Source organism: Peromyscus eremicus, chromosome 15 (genome assembly GCF_949786415.1).
Source record: "Peromyscus eremicus chromosome 15, PerEre_H2_v1, whole genome shotgun sequence".
NCBI lineage: Eukaryota > Metazoa > Chordata > Mammalia > Rodentia > Cricetidae > Peromyscus > Peromyscus eremicus.
The window spans coordinates 18,547,280-18,567,319 of NC_081431.1; the positions used below are offsets into that span (position 1 = coordinate 18,547,280).

Here is a 20,040-nt window from a genome sequence, read left to right on the forward strand (position 1 = left end):
ACCCTTTCCTCTCCAAGTTGCTTTTGGTCATGATGTTTTATTACAGCAGTAGAAAGCAAACTTAGCCAGTATGAATGATTGCAGTTTAAGACAAAAATGTGGCACCAGACACAAAAATAAATATGTGCAAATCTATCTAGACTACTAAATAAGGAGCAACTTAGGAGATTTTTCAAGATTAAGTTTGAGCAATAAGATATCCCCTTCCTGAAATGACACTCCACTGTAATGAAACACATTGAGTTGATTTTAGCACAAGGCTCTATTTCAATAGCCCATCTTGGCAGGTTGGAAGGGTCAGTAATACTTGACTACATCAAATGGGAAGAAATTTTTCCTCCTGTCATTTGTGAAGATCTTGGAATTTACCACCACAAATACCCATGGTCTGTTGGAAGTGCCAAGATAACAGTTTCCTGAACTCGCCAGCCCAGCTGAGTCCTCAGTGACACCTGACACTTTAACAACTACTAAGTTTAATATTTCAGCAATAAAAATGCTGTAGGCTGTGGCCATGCCACCCAGGGCAGTATTTATGTTTTGTTTTGTTCATGGCTATATCACAAGATCTCTGTTCGTGAAGTTAATAAACTCAAAACACTCTGGGTCTTTGGCAGTTCCTTATTTTACATAGTGTTCTAGCTCACATACGATACTGTACTGAGACATTGGCTATCACAGTCTTACAGAGTTGTCTGTGAACAAATATAGCTAAGAAGAGTAATGCATGTTTTCATTTGTTTGCTTTGTGCTTATAAAGAGAATCTCCATGTTAGAACACTTAAAACAAGAGGGCTCAAAACAGGAAATAGATGGGCTCCTTATTTCTAGAAAGAATTTGTTACCAATATATTCAACATTCCAATTTAATAGAAAGAGAAATCATTTCCATTTAAAATGCTAACATATAACATTAAATTTATATGCATGTTTTACATATAATATCTAAATATAGACATATATTTAAAATATATGTATGTTTAAATTACAATACATTACATATGCATGTATATAATACATTCAAATTGACTTTATGCTTTTTAATGAAATAACACCTGAAATGTTAGTGGTTTTTTTTCGTGGTTGGGCTTTTTTTTTTTTTTTTTTTTTTTTTTGAGACAGGGTTTCATGAGTTTAAAAAAGATCCAAAAAGAAAGCCTGGCATGGTGGTTTATACTTGCAGTCTGGGAGGTGGAGGCGGGAGCCAGGCCAGGCTATGTAGTAAGTTCAAGGCCAAACTGGGCTACATGAAATCTTATTGTAAGGACTGAAAATCAAAATTAAAAAAAAAAAAAAAAGAAAAAGAAGAACTAAGAAGATGTTGTGACTCATTTTGTTCTTCTATGAGACTAGGGTCATAATCCCTGGGCAGAAAAGCAAGAATGGCTGAGAGTAACCAATGCAAAGGAGTCATGGACTTGTGTTTTTAGACAAATTAACACAATTTTTAGGTGGCTGACAGGATGGCTAGGTGAACCAAGTCAAAATATAGAACCCATATAAAAAGGTAGGAGAAACCTGACTCCACAATGTTGCCCTCTGACTTCCAAACGCACACATGCCCAAATACACCATGCACACAGAGAGAGAGAGAGAGAGAGAGAGAGAGAGAGAGAGAGAGAGAGAGAGAGAGAGAGAAGTAACAATCGGTGCATAAATAATAAAACAGCCACTTTAAGTTGACTGCATATTATTTTAAAAAGTCACATTAAACTGATCTAGTCCTTTCTGAAAGCATTTCAAAAGCATGTTGGAGCTATAATAACTATGGTGGAGGAGAAGAAAACAAGTCTCAGGTTGTTTCTTTGAAAATGATCTGGAATAAAAAAGGAAGTTCTAACAGAGACTTAACTTGCAGAGAAGTTCTCAGTCCTAATGGGTCATACACATCACTTTCCTCTTGCCAAGTCTCCGGGAGCTACATGGAAGAGGAGGTGGAAAGATTGTAAGAGCCAGAGGTGATCCATAACATTACGGAAACAGTAGTTTCCAGACACAACAGGGCACATGCACATTGATCTCACGGTGATTATGATAGCATATACAAAACCTTTACATGCTCAAGCTAGACAAAATCCCAGCACAGAGTGGGGGAAGAGGGGCACAAAACCTATTACCAGCTGAGGAGCTATAGGCATTTAATAGCTGATGGGAAAGAAAGGGAATTTTTATTAATGATGTGACCACACACCAGAATGGGTCCCATTCCCAAGACTAGCTGGGCAACATAAATTGGACTTGATGGGGAAATAAGAAGAAATCTTACAGTTGGGTGAGGATGGGTACAAGGGCAAAGATGGAGAAGTTGAAGGTAGTGACTTGTTCTAAGTATGTTGGGTGAGAATCTCAGAGAATTAACACATATGCTGTTCCAAAACTGGGGATTTCTCTTTTCTGGAGCCCATACAGAAGAATGGGCTTTCCATAGGTCAAGACATTGTTTTACATGGCTTCCACTTTACTAATTAAAAACAATCTACTAAGTACAAATGCTACAAAGAAAACACATTACTAGTGAAAAACCACCTACAACTGTGGCTAGAACACTTGCTTTGTATGTGCACGGCCCTGGGTCTTGCAAAGCAGAAAGTAGAAGGAAAGAGAAAAGCAGAGAAGAGTAGAGGAGGAAAGAGGATGGATGAAAGGAAGAAAGGCAATCTAAACAGGAAAGCACACCATAGAGTGAGAAGGAGAGCTTCTGTTTCAATTGCTGACTTGAATCAGCATTTGAAAATATTTATCACCAATTGAGAAAAATCATACAAAACAAAGATAAAACACAAAAATTTTAGCTTGGGAAAGCAAACTATGAATTTATTTCTTTAGATAATTCCTTCCCTTAAAGAAAAAAAATTCATGGTTCTGGAGACATGGGTCAGCAGTTTTTTGAGTGCATACTGCTCGTACAGAGAACCAGAGTTCAGTTCTCAGCACCCATATCTAGATGCTCACAACCACCCATAACTTCAGCTCCAGAGCATCTGATGCCTTCTTCTGGCCTCCACAGGTCCCTACACTCATGGGGCAGACACACAGACAGACATGTAAATAAATGAAATAAATCTTTTAAAAAATTCCTTAATTTTTCAGTTCAGTATAGCAAATGTTTATGAAAATATAGTATATGTGTCTACTATGGCTCACACTACATACATACTTAATGTATATTTTAGATATCAGATATCCAATTATACAGCTATGCACACATGCATATGCACTATCCATGTAAAACATGCAGTGTATCTCAGTCTTCTGTCCTTTATAATTACTGAAACAAATTATTTATCATTTTGATGAAAAGGCAAATTCACTGATACATATAATTTATATAATTTCTCCTTCAAATTTACAACCACTAAGCTATAGTAAATAAGAGAAATCATTACAATATTCTTGTTTAGTTCTTAGAAAATTTATAGGAAGAAATGTCTCATAAATAATAAAATTAAAGCCACAGGATTCATGATACATTAAATCCAACCATCAATTTCATACTATATCACTCTACTTTGGATTACTTTATGCTTCTGTCAACACTATTAATACTTTCCAACAGAGTAATTCAGTTGACAATATGTTGAAATTGAACATTAAAATAATTTGGTTTATATTGCCCACTACTAACTAGTGCGACTGCTACAGCATCCACACGAATAGGAATCTGACTAAATACAGAAAACAAGGTAAATACAAAAGCCACACTGAAGCAGTGTTCAGAGACACAAGTCTGATGGTGTTTCCAGGTAACACTAAGATGCTCTTACTGCCTATTAAAATAATAAATTTCAGCTGAAAATATTCTGCCCATAAAGTTGTATCTGATTTTGTTATAGGAAAACTTGCTCTGCAAATTTAAACACATAAAATGATTATTTTTTCCAGTTTTGAAAATAGCTTTATTATGAGCTATATTTTCAATGCTTTCAGAATTTTTTACTATAGCATTAAAAATAATTGAGAGATACTACACATAATTATAAATCAAATAGTTTGTTTAAAAGTATGTTCAAAATTTATAACACTTTAAATGGCTATCTGCCTAATGGTCATTCAGTAGTGGAATTTTAATATTTAAATGTAGTATTTTCATAATCATAGGTATTGAAAAAACATTAAAATACATTTTTAAATACCAAACAAACTTGGTGTAGGTATAAAATCTGTAAGTATTAAAACAACAATTTCCCAAAAAAACTGTACAATTAGTTAAGTATGACATCAGCTATTAAAAATTACTCTTTAAAGAATTAGTTCCTTTATATGTAAGCAGAAAAACAGACCATCTGGCAAAACTATGTCTCCTAACAATGCAATTTTCATTATTTTCTACTACCATAAATTAATTCTTATATGCGATGTTACTTTTGCAGTCGTCTGGAAAATAGTCCGTGAAATATTCTGATTCCTAAAGTGTATATACAGAAAATCTCTTGAGTTACTTGATACCCTATGCATATTTTTAAGGTCATCTGACTGAAATACTGTGCTGGTGACATGTTTTGGAAAGTGTGCTCCTACCCTGCAGGTTTCACTTGTTTGTTTAATAAAGACGCAGGTATTTAGAAACAAATTCTAGGACTGCAAACAGAACCAGAAAGGCGGGGGGAGAGGGGGCACAGATACCTAAGGATGGCATTCTTCAGTCATCACCTGAACCCATCCCGTCACTTCACAGCGCGAAACCTACTCAGTCCAGTCCATTCCACTGGACGGAAACGCAGACTTCCAATTCTGCGATTACGTGCTTCCTACAAATGTGGACTAATGCCAAATCATAATGCTAGCTAGTCACACACACACACACAAGCTTCAACAGGCAATAATTAATTTTGAAAAGTAACAAAAACCACATCCTTTGTTTCTCAACAAGAACTTTTTCTTCTTCTGTTTATGCTCTTAGCTAAATTTATCTGACTTAATGTACAACTCTGACTCGTTTAGCTTCTAAACAACCTTTGCCAGACAATGAGCAGTTTATCTTTATTTAAAAGCACATTTTCTTGTGCTTAGATTTTATCAAATTCACTATTTAGTGCAAGTATGAAACCATTCTCCCCCTAAAAAGAAACCTTCAGCAGTTTACCCACTCAAGATCTCTTAGCCTCTGACTTCAAAAGGATGATTTATTTTATAGAAAACAATATTTTAACTTTTGCTCTAATCAACTTCAGCAAGGACAAATGGAAACGCTCTCCATGTAGTCTGGGTGACAGGAGCACAGTGTGCGGCCTCCTCACTATAACACCGCTCTCTCAAATGTCACCCCCCAGTTGCCTTTGGTTTTGGGTGCCCTGGTTACAGGAACACCAGTCTCAACCATGGCTCCAAGCCTTGAAGAGAGCAGAGGAGGAGACAAGCCTTGAGTCGCACTGAGGCAACCAAGCCCACAGGCTGCCACCTGAATGCTTCTGGAAGGTTCGAAAACCCTGACCACCTCGATAGCAGACCTGTGTCCAACTTACCTCGTAGCCGTAGTCTGCTGTGCACCAAACCACATGGGCCTTCCTTCACTGGAAAACTGGGCAATTTCATCTTATTTTGTTGGAAGGTTTTCACCAAAACTAATGAGATGTTCTTACGTGACGAGGAAACAGCAAATTTTTAACAACAAACAGTTTATTTATAGAGACACAAATGATTGGAGAAAAAAAAAATCCTTCTGTACTGAGACATGGTGTACGTGATCTCACCTTATGGGGAGTTTTTAGAAAAATTGACTTTAGCTGTGGGTTATAAAAATATTTCTGTAAAATTCCATTTGGAGAACTTACGAATTTACTGTACTTGGCTTTAACCGGAAAAAAAAAAAAAAGTAACCCATTTTTTTCTAGCTAATTTTAACCAGCAGCCCTAAATGTGAAGTATATGATTTTATTAATAAGTATTCTGAGTGCAGTTCTTTTAAGTTCAGCCAAGTATACAGGAGTGAATGTATCCAGTCAGTTTGGGGACCATGCATCCAGTCACGAGTCCTAGATACACATGCGGCTCTTCATGGCTAGAAAACACTTTCATTTACATGACTGAGCTACAAAACCAACACTGTTTCCTTTATTTCATACTAATAAGGAAAAATAAAATAGACATAGAACAGAGAGCCTGAGGTAGAGATCGGGGTGGAGTGCTTTTTCATGAAGAGAGGCTAAATGAATGAACAGACCTCCCAGAGAACGCCCTCATCTAGTCTGAACTTCCAGTTTAGCCCATGCATCTATATACTATTTATAGGAAAAACTAGAATGTCACACAAGTCTACTTCAACTTTCTTCCTCCTCTGGTAAATTCTCAACACATATTTATATCTTCCCAGTTCTAGAACAATTCATATTTTTTAATTACATGTGTGTGTTTGGATATGTGCAGGTGAGTATAGGTGCCTGTGGGAACCAGAGAAGGCATCAGATACCCGATGCTAGAGTGACAGGAGGTGTGAGGCATTCAACGTGGGTGCTGGGAACCAAGCTCAGGTCTTCTGGATAAGCAGTACTTGCTCTCAGTAGCGGAACCATCTCTCCAGTCCCACAATTCATACTTATAAAGGCACTTCCTTAGGCATCTCTGCCCAATTTCTTCATTATTTGCCATCAACAAAAACTATTTCACAGATCAATGGTACCTGAGCATACTACATAATGGGCAGAAAAAGAAAAGAAAAATGCAGAAACGATTTTTTTCTTATATCCCTTTTTATGTTTGTCCAAGATCAGGCAGCTGTCAGCACCATGCAGCTTTTGTTACTATGGCTCTGTAGTAGAGCTTGAGACCATATTTTGCAATACCCCAGCACTGTTCTTCCTGCTCAGACTGTTTTAGTTATTTGGGGTCTTTAGGGTCCAGTATGTAAATTTCAGGATTTTTTCTATTAATAATTCTGTGAAAAGTGTAGAATTCTAATGAGGATTTAATTGAATCTGCAAATCACTTTACGTAATATAGTCATCTTCACACAATATTAATTCTGCCAATCTTTTAAAAAATAATTTATTTTCAATCATGTGTATGTGTGTCTATGTGAGTGTATGTCATGCATGTTTGGATGCACAAGCAGGCCAGAGGCATGAGATCTTCTGGAGCCAGAGTTACAGGTGGTTGTGAGCCTCCCAGTGTGTGGGTGTTAGGAATCGAACTCAGGTTCTCTGGAAGAGCAATATGTACCCTTAACTGCTGAGGCAGCCCCTGCGAGGGCTTGAGTATGGAAGGATTCTCCATTCTCCAGTGTTTTCTTCAACAGCTTAAATTTTGTAAAATATTTTTATTGTAGAGATCTTCTACTTATTTGATCATTTTTATTCATATACATATACAGTACATATGTATATATGCATATATATACAGTATATATATACTTTATATACAAATAAATACGCACACACACATATATATATAAATACTATAAATGAGAATTTTTTTTCTACTGGTTTCTTTCTTGGCAAGCTCATTATGGGTATAAAAAAGCTTCTGATTTTTCAATATTGGTTTTGCATTCTGTTACCATGCTTAAAGTATTTAGCATGTCTAAAATTTTCTGATGGACTCTTTAGAAAAGACCATGTTGTCTACAAATAAGGATGCTTTGACTTCTTCCTTTCCTACTTTTACCCCTTTTGCTTCTCTCTTCTATTGCTCTGGCTAAGACTTTGAACATCATATTGAGTAAGAGTGAACAGAGAGTGGGCATCGTCTTATTCATCATTTTAGAAGAAATGCTCTCAGTTTTTCCCCATTTAGAATAGTGTAGGTGTATACATTTGTCATGCATAGCCTTTATTATGTTGAAGTATATTTTTCCTACACCAAGTTTCTTCAGGACTTTTATCATGAACACGCGTTGAACTCTGTTAAAGACATTTCCTGAATCTAGTGAGACAATCATATGATATCTGTCCTTAAGTCTATGTTGGGGTCTCTTTAACAAATGGTGCTGGGAAAACTGGATATCCACATGTAAATGAATGAAGCTAGATCCATATATCTCACACAGTATAAAGATAAGTTCAAAACAGATAAAAGAGCATAATGCAAGGTGTGAAACTCTGAAATAGCTAGAAGAAAACACAGGTGATATATTTTAAGACAGGAAGGACATTCTAAAAAGGACTCTAATAGCACATAAAATAATACTAGGAATTGACAAGGGCATTGCATAAAACTAAAAGGCTTCTAAACAGCAAAGGAAACCATCAGCTGGGTGAAGAGGGAGGCTCCGGAGTGAGAGAAAATCCTTGCCAACTATACACCTGGCAGCAGATTGATATTTAGAATTTATAAAGAACCCTAAAGATAAAATGTAACCCCTCAAATTAACTAATCAATAAATGGGCCAATGAAACAAAGAGACAGAAGGACAGCTGACCAATAAACATCTGCAAACATGCTCAACATCTTCAGCTATCTGTCAACTGAAAATGAAATCTGCTTTGGAATTGTAGCTCATCACAGTTAGAATGGCTCTCATCATGAAAACAAATACCACAGATGCTGGTGAGGATGTGTGTAAAGAGGAACACATACACGCCAGTGGGAATGTAAACTCATATAGCCATTATGGAAAGCAGTTCAGACATCCTCGAAAATCTAAAGGTAGAACTACCAAGTGACCCAGCTATTATCATTCCTGGGTATACCTCTCATGTTTTTAAGTCATCAAAAGATTTCATGTTGGTATCACACAAAGATATTTGTACATTCATATATCTATTCACAGCAGTTAAGCTAGATGGCAATCAACAGATAAATGTATGAGAAACACATATATAATGGACTTTTATTTATTTGCAAAGAAAAATGAAATTATGGCATTTTCAGGAAAATTAATGGAATTGAAGACCATCAAATGACAATAATCCAGAATCAAAAAGACAAATTTTGCCTTGTTTCCTCTCATATACAGAAAGTAGATCTGTCTCTTTCTCTCTCTTTCTCTGTCTCTCTGTCTCTTTCTCTGTCTCTGTCTCTGTCTCTCTCTCTCTCTCTCTCTCTCTCTCTCTCTCTCTGTGTGTGTGTGTGTGTGTGTGTGTTTGTGCATACAGAACATACGTTAGATGATAGGTAGCTGGATGGGAAGAAACACAAGAAAAAAGATGGGCTATGAGAGGGAATGAAGAGACCCTTTGAAAGGGATAAGGGGACAAGAGAGGATAATAGAATATGTAGCTCATATAAGCAAAAGGGGAAAAAAACTATTTGGGAGAGAGGAGGAGCAGTAGCGAAATTAAGAGGGGAGGGGAGGGGAGGGCAGTGGGGATTGGTGAACAAAGAGAAAGTATAATATATATGAAAATATCACAGTGAAATCCATTTCTTTAACCTCCAAAAACATTTTTAAAAGGTAAACTGGAAAAAAAAGAGGATTTTTTGGCTTAACTAAAATTATGTTGAAGGTAAATGGTCTGGTTAAATGCAAAAATACACATCGTTTTTGTTTTTAAACACCAGTTAAAAATCACATGGACAAAAAGTCCATATGAAGACATTAGGGGCCTCCAGTACTGGTCACAGGACTCTGCCCTGCTGCTCTCCATGCTGTACTGTCGAAACCTTTGAGGGGGACACCACTAGGATGCTGATGACAATGTGCATGTGTTATCAACCTGAGAGGGACAATTTGTCATGATGTCAAAAACTGGATCTCAGAGGCCTGATAGAACAAGGACCCAACAAAAATGAGCAAGTTTCTGAGAGGCAAATACAATTTACTGCCCAATTCTAGGGCAGCAGATACGTGCCATTAGGAATCTTAATTGTAATTTTCTTCAACAAGATCTCACAATGCAATGATTGGTAAACATATAATCCAAATGATAACTCTGAAAGCTAGACTAATGGATGACAACCCATTCCATGTGCTGGTCAAGTCATGTCATGTTCCCTTATGACCATGACTCTAGAAACGAATGAAAAATGGAACATAGGAGAGTGATGAGGGCAGACGATATGAACAAAAACATAACATTAGTAAACACAGTAAATGACTAATATTTATTGAGCAACTGTATGGCACGCATTTATCTGCATGGGTCAACAGGGATTGCCTCTAACTTTACATAACTATGAAGAGCAGGAGTTGTATCTATTCTCATTTTATACAGAACTAAACTGAGGACTGCCTCGGCTCACCAGGTAGCACACAGTAAATGAGAATTTCACATCAGGCAGACTGCTTTGGGGGCCTGAATTCTTGGCTCTGATCCTTCATCTAACCCTTCCCTGAGTCTGTATGCTAGGCACTGGACCCCAGGAATGTAACAGTGATGGGGATTTGCAAGGGCCTCTGTCCTCAATGTACATTCCAGTGGAGGAGACAGATCTTTAAAATAAATAACTAACACCAAGATTTATGAGTGCAAAGAAGGAAGGAAGCAGGGCACTGGGAGAGAACAGAGACTGCTGAGTAGAAAGCAGAGCGGGAGGAAAAGCAGAAGAGACAAAGTGGAGAGGAAAGGAAAAGCATGCAGGGAAGCTGATGCCTGGCCACTGAGGCTCTGAGTAGAGGAAGACCTTGTCTCAAATAAACAACAACACAAAAGAGCCACCACCGGCTGCCCTTCCTTATATACATGTGAGAATGGGTAGATGAAAACATCAAACATTTCAAGCAAATACAATTATGTAGAAGCTCTTTTAACTTTTTATGTGACACAGATAGAACTGTGGGGGATTATTTAAAGGTCATTCTTTAGCTCATTTCTGCTATCACCCGTGCATCCTTTCAGCCAAGGGATAACTAGGCTGAGTACTACAGAACAAGGGAGAGCAACACAGAGGCGGCCTTCAAGTGCATCACAGCCAGTTCTCACAAGGGGTTCACTGCTCTGAGGCTGACTTCTGCCCTCTGGCTACACCCCCCTTTGCCATCCAGACAGCAGTTCATGGTACCTTTGCCTTCGCTACCCACTCATTTTCCCTCCAAACTAGACTAACCTATGACTTTTACGGTAAAATAATTTTCTAAAATAACAACTTAATACAGTACTTAGACTCTACCCATTTAAAGTTTACAAACAAATTGTTTTTAGTATATGCAATTAGGCAACCATCCCAACAATACATTCAGAACATGTTATCTTGAAATATTTCCTAGTCATTAATGTGTTACTATCATAATGTCAAAGCACCACGTGTCACAGGCATGGTCCCCAGCCTACCATTACCTGAAAGTGCTGGGACTTTAAACAGGTGGGGCCCAGTGGGAGATATTCAGGTCATGGGGACATGGCCCTGAAGGGGCTGGGAGGCCTCAGTATCTGCCCTTCCCCTTTACTCCTTCCCAACACAGGGTGGGCTGTTTTTCTCTGTCACACACTCCCACCACAGTGCAGGCCTCACTACACACCTATACAAGAAGAGGGTCAACTGGTAGTAGACCGAAATCTCACAATTATAAGCCAAGCAAAACTCTGTCTTTATACGTTGATTATTACAGATGTTATAGTCAAGGGGAGCTGACTGACATAGTGGAGTGTTCCTGTCAGATGAAATATTTCTGACTCTTATCCTACAGACCCTTAACGGCTTGAATCACTACATACCTTCGACAGCCCTAAATTGCAATAAACCCCGGGAAGGTGAGGGAAATATTCTGAGGACATGCAATATGTTCTGTTTCCATTTTGATCATTCAAAACATACTTAACATGCTTATATTCTAGGTCACCTGTTTACAGTACAGCCATCCTTCATCCTGTGGACACATTTTGAAGGTGCTAAAAAGAAGGTCATCAGCTGTAAACAGGCATCTGCAGATACATCCCCTTATCATGAGCTCACACCCCTGGGAAACTCTGGCTAAGGAGGTTGAATTTCCTGTTTTGCAGAAGCTGCCAGAGCCCCAGGTTCCACCTTTATAGTCTGCTGGTGCTTAGTAGTAGCCTTAACTAATGTTGGGAGTTTAATACTTACAGAGAATTAAGTGATGGCTGCTTTGTAACTAAATTCAACTGTGAAAAGGCTAGGCATTTGTTTCCTTATTAATCACAATAAAAATAATCTGATCTAAAGAGGCTGAGAATAAAACTTCATCCTTATAATCTCAACACAAGTGTCACTTTCATAAAATGAGAGTGAATGACTGGAAAAGGTGGACTGATAATTGAGACTCCCTATAGCTTCTATTTATTTTATTAATATTTAATTCAAAATTAAAAGGGGGAGAGAATACGTTCTGTAAATACAGAAATTTTGAACTAGAGAGAAAAATTTGCTTTACTTATGCAAGTGTCTCAATTCACATGGACAAAAACAATCCCGTATCACTGGGATGTTTGCCCCTTGCCAAAGCCAGGAGCTTTGAGGCAACTATGCGGCTCAGTGGTATGATAACATGCATGAGGCTTTAACACCCAGCACCAGAAAAAAATGTTGTCTTTGGATTTATGGTACACAGGTAAACCCTGCTTAACCTGTGCTTCATCCTTCATCATAAGTCACTGGTAATTCTCCACATATCAGGATAACCCAATTATTAATTTCTAGTAAACTAATTGGAATGTTGGAAATTTTAAATTTTCTGGTAGACATGGTAGAAAATGCCTGTAGTCTGCATTACTCTGGAGGCCGCGGGAGGAGGATCACTTAAGCCTAGGAGTTTGAGACCAGCCCCAGTGACACAGTGAGAATCAGTCTCTAAGAAGGGGAGAGGCTGGTCGATGGAGTTCAGTGAGAGAGCACTTGTCTAGCATGGATGAGGTCCTGCGTTCCTTCTCAATACCACTGTAGAATGCGGTATGGCAGAAAATCATACAAAAGAAATTCAAAATGACTACAAACAAACACTTCCACAATGTAACACTCTACCAGGGCTTGACTATAGGGCGCTCAGTGTAAGCAGACATTTAAGCTGAGATCAGCACGCTGCAGATGTCCAGCTCCACGGGCAGACAGCTATAAGATGGTGCTGGGGATATGTCAAACAATGCGAGGAGTCAGGAGACATATATCTTCCTTGACTGTGTCTCCTTTCGCACTCCTTTGCTCAAGCTGCCATGTTGGGCCTTCTAGCCAAATGCCTTTGTCTCCCATCTGTGCTGGGCAACATCCTGACCACCTTGCAAGGATGCCATCATCCCCTCTTCCAAATCCCCAGGTCCTTTTGTCGATTGCTGTTACTGACATAAGAAATGTATTTGCATAGCTACCTTACCTTCTCCCTTTTGACAGAAATTCATTATAGGCCAACACAATGCACAAAACATATGGCTGTTGGATTAGGGCAGCAAGTGAAGTCTAAGGCAACGGGGTTCGAAATCTGTCACTGTGTTGTTTTCTTCAAGAGCTAACCTATCATCTTCCTTTAAAAATTCATGTAAATGGCCATATTAAGGAGATTAGTGTAAAAAATAAGAAGTGACACCAAAAAATGCTTAAGATATGTTAACTGGAAAGAGAGAAAACAAGATTATACCCAGGCTGTGTTTTCAACACACAATATCATAGCTGTATATGAATAAAAAAAGCAGAAGGTTAAAACAAAAAACCAATTTGCTCCATTATATGACAGAGCCACTGGATTCCATCAATGGGCCTGGGTTTGTACAGTAAATACTGTTTTAAATGTATACACAGGTATTAATTAGTAACACTCATGCTGGATATTGGTGCTAATATTTCTGAGCCATTAAAGCATGGTGTAGCTGTCCTATGTCTAATGCCTGTCAGCTTGCTGGCCTGCAGGGACACATTCAAATAACTGCTGCCACCTGATAGCAAGCAGACTCGCAGGCTTGGCAGGTACGTAGACACTGTGAGAGCCCAGCAGGCTAGCCTGGTGAGTCAACACTTCAAGTTACAGTAAGTGTGCAGAATTCAGTTTACAGTCTTAAATTCCCATCCAGAAGAAGAAGTTCACTGACAAACACTTCATAAGGTGAATTACTTCTCAATGGTCATGTTTTGTTCTCTATTTATGCTTTTATCTCTTAGATAGCCTTAGAGCAATACTTTCAATTGATACCAATACTGTTTCTATTTATCACACGTTCTTTAAAAATAACTATGGTAAAGAGAATGATCACCTTTTCTAGAAAGTTAAAGAACAAGTAAAACCCAATCATATGAGCATACATATGAATATATATGTATGCTTCTGTGTTTAGTCTGAGGTACACATATCCTGTCCCCCAGAACAACTGGGAAAGCATTAGCACTCAGCTAAGCACTGCAGACCAGAGGGCCTTGACCCACTATTCCCCACACTGACTAGTGAAGACAAAGCAAAAGCAGATTTCTTTTTTTAAGACTAATTTTGTGATTTTACCGACACAATGCTGACTTAAACGGAAAGCTTATTTGGCATAGTGCTTTAGAAAAATAAGCTCAATAAATTGAGACCTTCATTGAGTGGAGATATGTTAAATTATCTGCATAATCCAGTGAATTCTGTTTTCCACTGGAGTATCACCCAGGATAAGAACAAAAGACGGTGCTTTATTAGACAGACGCTAGGTTGAAGAATTTTCTCAGAAATCTCAGTTAGGCTGTGATAGGAGCACAAATTTCTCTAAGTATGCTGAACAACGCTTGAGGGCATACTTAGGGAAGCTTTATTACATCGCACACGTGGAACCAGATTCTCCCTCGTGGGCTGCAGCCAGCGTGAAGTTCACACTACATTAATTTGCACTTGTCGATATGGTGCTTTGCAAGTATTCTTACGGCATGTTCAAATGTGTATTCTGACTCCTCGGCTAGAATATAAACTCCCCAAGGGCAGGATCTGGGCTTGCAGTAATCTCCCTCTAGTGTCTAGTAAGCTGGTCTGGGTGAGCCATGCCCCCAGGAGCTGTCGTGTGACAGAGGAGAAGGGATGGGCATGTACAAGACCGCAGCATTGAGAGAGCGTGAAGAAGACAGGCAAGCAGCGCTGTCATCACCAAGACCGGTGACTGCACGCGCCGAAGCCATGCCCATGTGGCCCCTCCCAGGCACTGTGGAGAGGGAAGTGCGATGGCAGGTGGTAGCTGACTAAGTCTCTGAAGTCTAGCTCTCAGACTTCACCCATTATCTCAGGCTGCTGAAGAGAGTGGATAGCTTCGGAGAGATCAGAGCTGCGTGAGACTTGCTCTAATCTGTAGGTGCTAAAGTCACAAGTGGAAAAGACTAACACTGTTGTTACCCACTTCCAACAGATACGATGGTCTATTGCTAGGATGTTCCCAGAACTAGACAGTGGACTCCAGAGCCGATAATCTAGGTCTTGAGGTACATTACACTGTTACTATAAAAAAGAAAATAAAACTATTTCAGGGAGGCTCATTCTAACAGTCTACTCCATTCTTAGTGTCAGGAAAGTCTTACTTCAACAGTGGTCCTGACTTTCCACATTAAACATCGAGATCAGATCGTCAGAAAGAATCAGTCCAAACCCTGAAGATGCTGACTCGGGGTTTCGGGCTCTTCTCCACAATAAGGTGCAGTTCTCTGACCATCCTTTAGTCTTCGCATTCCTCTGGTCTTAACTGGGAGTGACCTTTCAGAGCTGCACGGTTGCCCTGGTCTCTTTGCAAAGCTGTACCAAACAGACAGATTTCCTCCAAACACCTAATAAACTGATTTTAAAAACTAATTCCTGTGTTGACACACCCCATGCATTGTTTCAGTTCTAAAGTGCTGACTCATACTGGGACAGACATGAGCAACTTTTAAAGCCTTCTCCCCCCCCCACCCCCGCTCTAATTTTTCCAAGCAAAATTTTCTGATGTTTTTATTTTGTGTATGTGACTACACTCTTAAGTATTTTCTTTAATCTACACAAAGGTACCTGCAACATTAAATGCTTCCTACTTGGTGGTAAATATCACTCCAAAGTTCTACCACACGTAGTACAGCTAAGAAAAGCTATATCTGCTTTCTTATTTCTGAAAAATAAAATGTATACTAACCTATAAATTAAATTGTAAAGAAATAATAACGCTGTATTTATACTTTCATCTAAGCCACATGCCCTTATTAAGCCATGTGTCACTAATGTGGACTAAAATGTGGACACGGACAGCCATGTTCTCACTTGGTAATGCTATTGGATGATTGAGAGAGCAGACATACGGCATACACATTGTTCTATACAATAGTCTAAAACTAGTAAGTTATAATCCAAGGCTAATGTTCTCTGGTAAGGCATTCTAGTAATGCAAAAGAACCCTCCCCCCCAGAGGAGCGCTAGCAAACTCTTCCTATAAAGGTTAGATAATAATAATATTTGGGTTTTATGGGCTATAAGGTCTCTGCCACACCCTCTCAGCTCTGCCTTTTTTTCCCCCAAAAAGATTTATTTTTATTGTATTTAACTATGTGACTGTAGGTTCCAGTAGAGGCCAGGGGTGTTGGACACCCTAAGCTGGAGTTATAGGAGGTTGTGAACTGCCACTTGGGTGCTGGGAAATTAACACAGGTCTCTGCAGGAGCAGCACAGGATCTTAAAACTGAGCCTCACTCAGCTCTGCTCTTGTATCAGGGAAGAAGCAAAAGCAATCCATGAGTAATGTTCCTGTGTTTTCATAAAATGTCGCTAGTAAAAACAGGCAGTGAGCAGACCTAGCAGGAGTCTCAGTTGGCTAACTCCTTTCTGATACAAGGAGTACAGGTGGCATTAGGGGGACGAGTGTCATACACCATCACTGCAAAGGTGTGTCATACACCTACTCTGCAGAGGTGTGGCAGTTCATGGCATGTTCTCAATGCAGTCTCACAGCACTGTTTAAAATGTCCTTGCAGCTGGGTGAGATCTGGAGTTGAGAACAGCCTGGACTACATAACACAGCAAATTCCAGACTAGCCTGGGCTACATGGTAAGACATTGTCTCACAAAACTAAAAACTAAAAAGGAGGGCCGGGCACTTGCAACTTATGGCCCCACGATCAATATTTTGCAATTTTGAATGACTTTTATTTGACAATTTGTAGTATGCCCACAGTCTGAAGGACCAATGGCACATCAGTTCACCCATGTGGTCTTTCCCCTGTCCCTGCAGCCCTGGAAGAGTTCTCTGAAAAGTGTTCCCCTCCAGGTTCTGTCTTGTCCCAACCTAACTACTGCTGGGATCCCCCCAGGGTGGAACCAGGTCCTCTAAGTGGCAGAAGCTTGTCTGTAGCTGCCTTTGTCCCTAGCAGGAGCCTAGATGTGAACTTGGGCTGCTGGGATGTGTATATACACATGCACATATCAGGAAGGACATAGAAGTGGCCATCTATGCCCTAGGCTTCAGTATAGATAAAGCCTTTTGCTCCTGGATCAGGAGCAAGGACAGGTATCCCAGGTCTAAGTGGAGGCTATAGTCCTTGTGGGCCACCTACCTGCCCCCTTTAGAATAAAGGAGACTGACTCCAGGCACAGTATCTGGGAAAACAAACAAACTTGAGATGCTGGGGGAGACTGGTCAGTGAGGAAAGCACTCACCATGTATGAGGGGACCTGAACTGAATACTCAGAACCCAGAAAAAGGCCAGGCTTGATGAGCATTTGTTTTGTTTTAAAGTTTAAAATTCCTTAATTTTTATTCCTGGTACCACTACAGCAATTTGCAAGGGAATATGCTTGATGTAACAAGGGAAAAAAAAAAAAAAAAGACAAAGCTACAACAGATAAAAGACCTCAGGAATGCACATCTAATTGACACTACACTGCATTAATAAACAACTGCATGTTTTGCAAACTGTGTTATGATAGTCCCGAGCAAGAAGGGGTTCCTGTTTAAGCTGCAATAACATTTCTGATCACGGACCACCGTTCCTTCTGTGGCTGATTTTTACAGTTCCTCTAATACATTGGGATGACTGTCACAGAGTAACCTGTTGCTCCCCTGACAACTTCTTCTTTCTCTAAGAACTGGAGCCCTTTTCTGCTGTTTGCTAAACCTTCTGCTACCAGATCCACCACTTCCTCCACCAGATCCACAGCCTGATATCACCATAGGGATTGCCTGAGTGGCCTCTACCAACACTGCCCACCTTCACGGATCCCTAATTTGATTGCTGTTGTTCACCATAATTTTCAAAACCTTTGTACTTCCCACCATCACAGTTATCTCCACCAAAATTTCCTCCTTCATCATAGTAGCCATCATATCCTCTTCCTCCACTACTGCATCCACCACCTTGGTTTCCATATCCTGGCCTGCCATCACCATAATCTCCTCTATTACTATAACCAGGACCACTACCATAGCTGTCACCATCACCTCTAAATGCATTAAATCAACCTTGGTAACTACCTCTGCCACCATAGCCTCCCCTTCCACCAAAACCAAAATTACCTCTACCACATCTCAACTGTCCTCCATAAAGCTGTCATCCCACCTCCCTGACCTGAGGTCAGTGGGCTGCATCTTTGGTTTAGAAATAGCCTTTTTCATGTCACAATTATGCCCATTGACAGTTGGTAGCTCATGATCACCAAAATTTACCAAAGCTAATCCCCTTTTTCCCACTCTGCTTGACTCCCAGAACTTGGATGGTTTCAATCACCCATACTTTTCAAAGTAGTCTCTCGGATTGTATTCTTCTGTATTTTCTTTAATACTACCAACAAAAAATGTCTTCTTGGTTAAATGGGCACCAGGCTTTACAGACTCCTCTCTAGAAACGGCTCTCTCTAGTTCCACCACATGCCCATCAACCTTGTGTAGTCCAGAATACAATTGCTTCTCCAACCTCTTCAACACAAGAGCCAGTCATAAAACCAAAGCCAACTGACTGTTCTGTTGAGGGTCTCACATCACCACAGAGTCCGAAAAAGTGCCCCATTTCTCAAAGGTTCTCTGAAGCTATTGTCTGTGGTTTCAAAGCTCAGATCACCAATAAACAGTTTCCTCAACTGCTCTGGTTTCTTGGACCATCTCCCCATCTGGACTAAAGCTTCAGCAACAATGGCCAGAGTCAACTGGGATGACTGGGCCACAGTTTATCTCTATTCTGAGATGGGACTCATGTCTTTCTACTGGAGTTCTATATGGGAGCGAGAGGAAGACATGGGAGGCATTTGTAATCCCCCTACTAGTGAACAGAGACAGGATGATCCCTAGAGCTTGCTGGAGAGCCAATCTAGCACTCACTGGTGAACTTCAGACCAGTGACCCTATCTCAAAGGAGGTTGATGGCATTCCCAAGGATGACATCTGAGGTTATACTCTGGCTTTCACATGAATGTGCATACACATGAAGAAACACACACACACACACACACACACACACACACACACACACACACATACACACACACACTTACATGCACACACATATAAACAAAGAAAACTTGGAAGTTGATGGAGTATATATGCACCCTCAGTTATCAGGTACATATGAGGACCTACACCCACTCAGTTAACTCTTATGCTAAATATAGTTCCAAATTAAATAACAAATTTAAAATATCATGATGGGGAGCAGGAAGCAGAGGAGAAAGAAGAGGAGGAGGTGTGCAAGAGACTGAAGAATAAAGAGAAGAAAAGAAAAGAGAAAAGAAAGCTTCTTACTGTAGTACCTCTAACATCATGCTTCTTTCTTCTGAACAAAAAGCCCTGTATTCTTACTTGCACTGGCCCTGATAAAGGTTAGGAGCTATACAGGCACATCTTTGAGACTCAACTATTAAATTCAAAACTGACAAAGAAAATTCCCAAATGTACCTTTCATTTCCGATCAGCTAACCTAACAATGCCAGGGTCTCCTGAAAATTCCTAAATCTTAAATACAGGACTCTGAAATGATGTAGCTTGTATTTCAGAGTCTCTGGCCTCCTTCTTGAACACGATGAAAATCAGTGCCGCATGGAGGTTACGTGCTCCAATAGTGTGGCAGAGGATGAAGGCGTAGCTCTGTAGAGGGCAACCAGATGTTTTAGAAATATAGAGCACAAGCAAAGCCTTCCATGGGAAATTTAACAGATAATAAAGACAGCTGAGTTTCTTACTAAATGTTCCTTTCACCTCCGTTTCATGAGCGAAGGACCTTAGCATTTGAATAAACAAAGACACATCTGCCTTGCATTTGGAACAAACCAACTACAAGACATTTTTGAGATAAGGAAATGTGAACCTTGCCTGAGTGACA

General features: G+C 39.7%; 1 protein-coding gene across 1 annotated transcript in view; it reads right to left on the reverse strand.

Annotated features, from left to right (window-relative positions):
- Sdccag8 (SHH signaling and ciliogenesis regulator SDCCAG8) overlaps positions 1–20,040 on the reverse strand; it is a 200,284-nt gene that overhangs the window by 120,976 nt on the left and 59,268 nt on the right. The window lies entirely within an intron of this gene.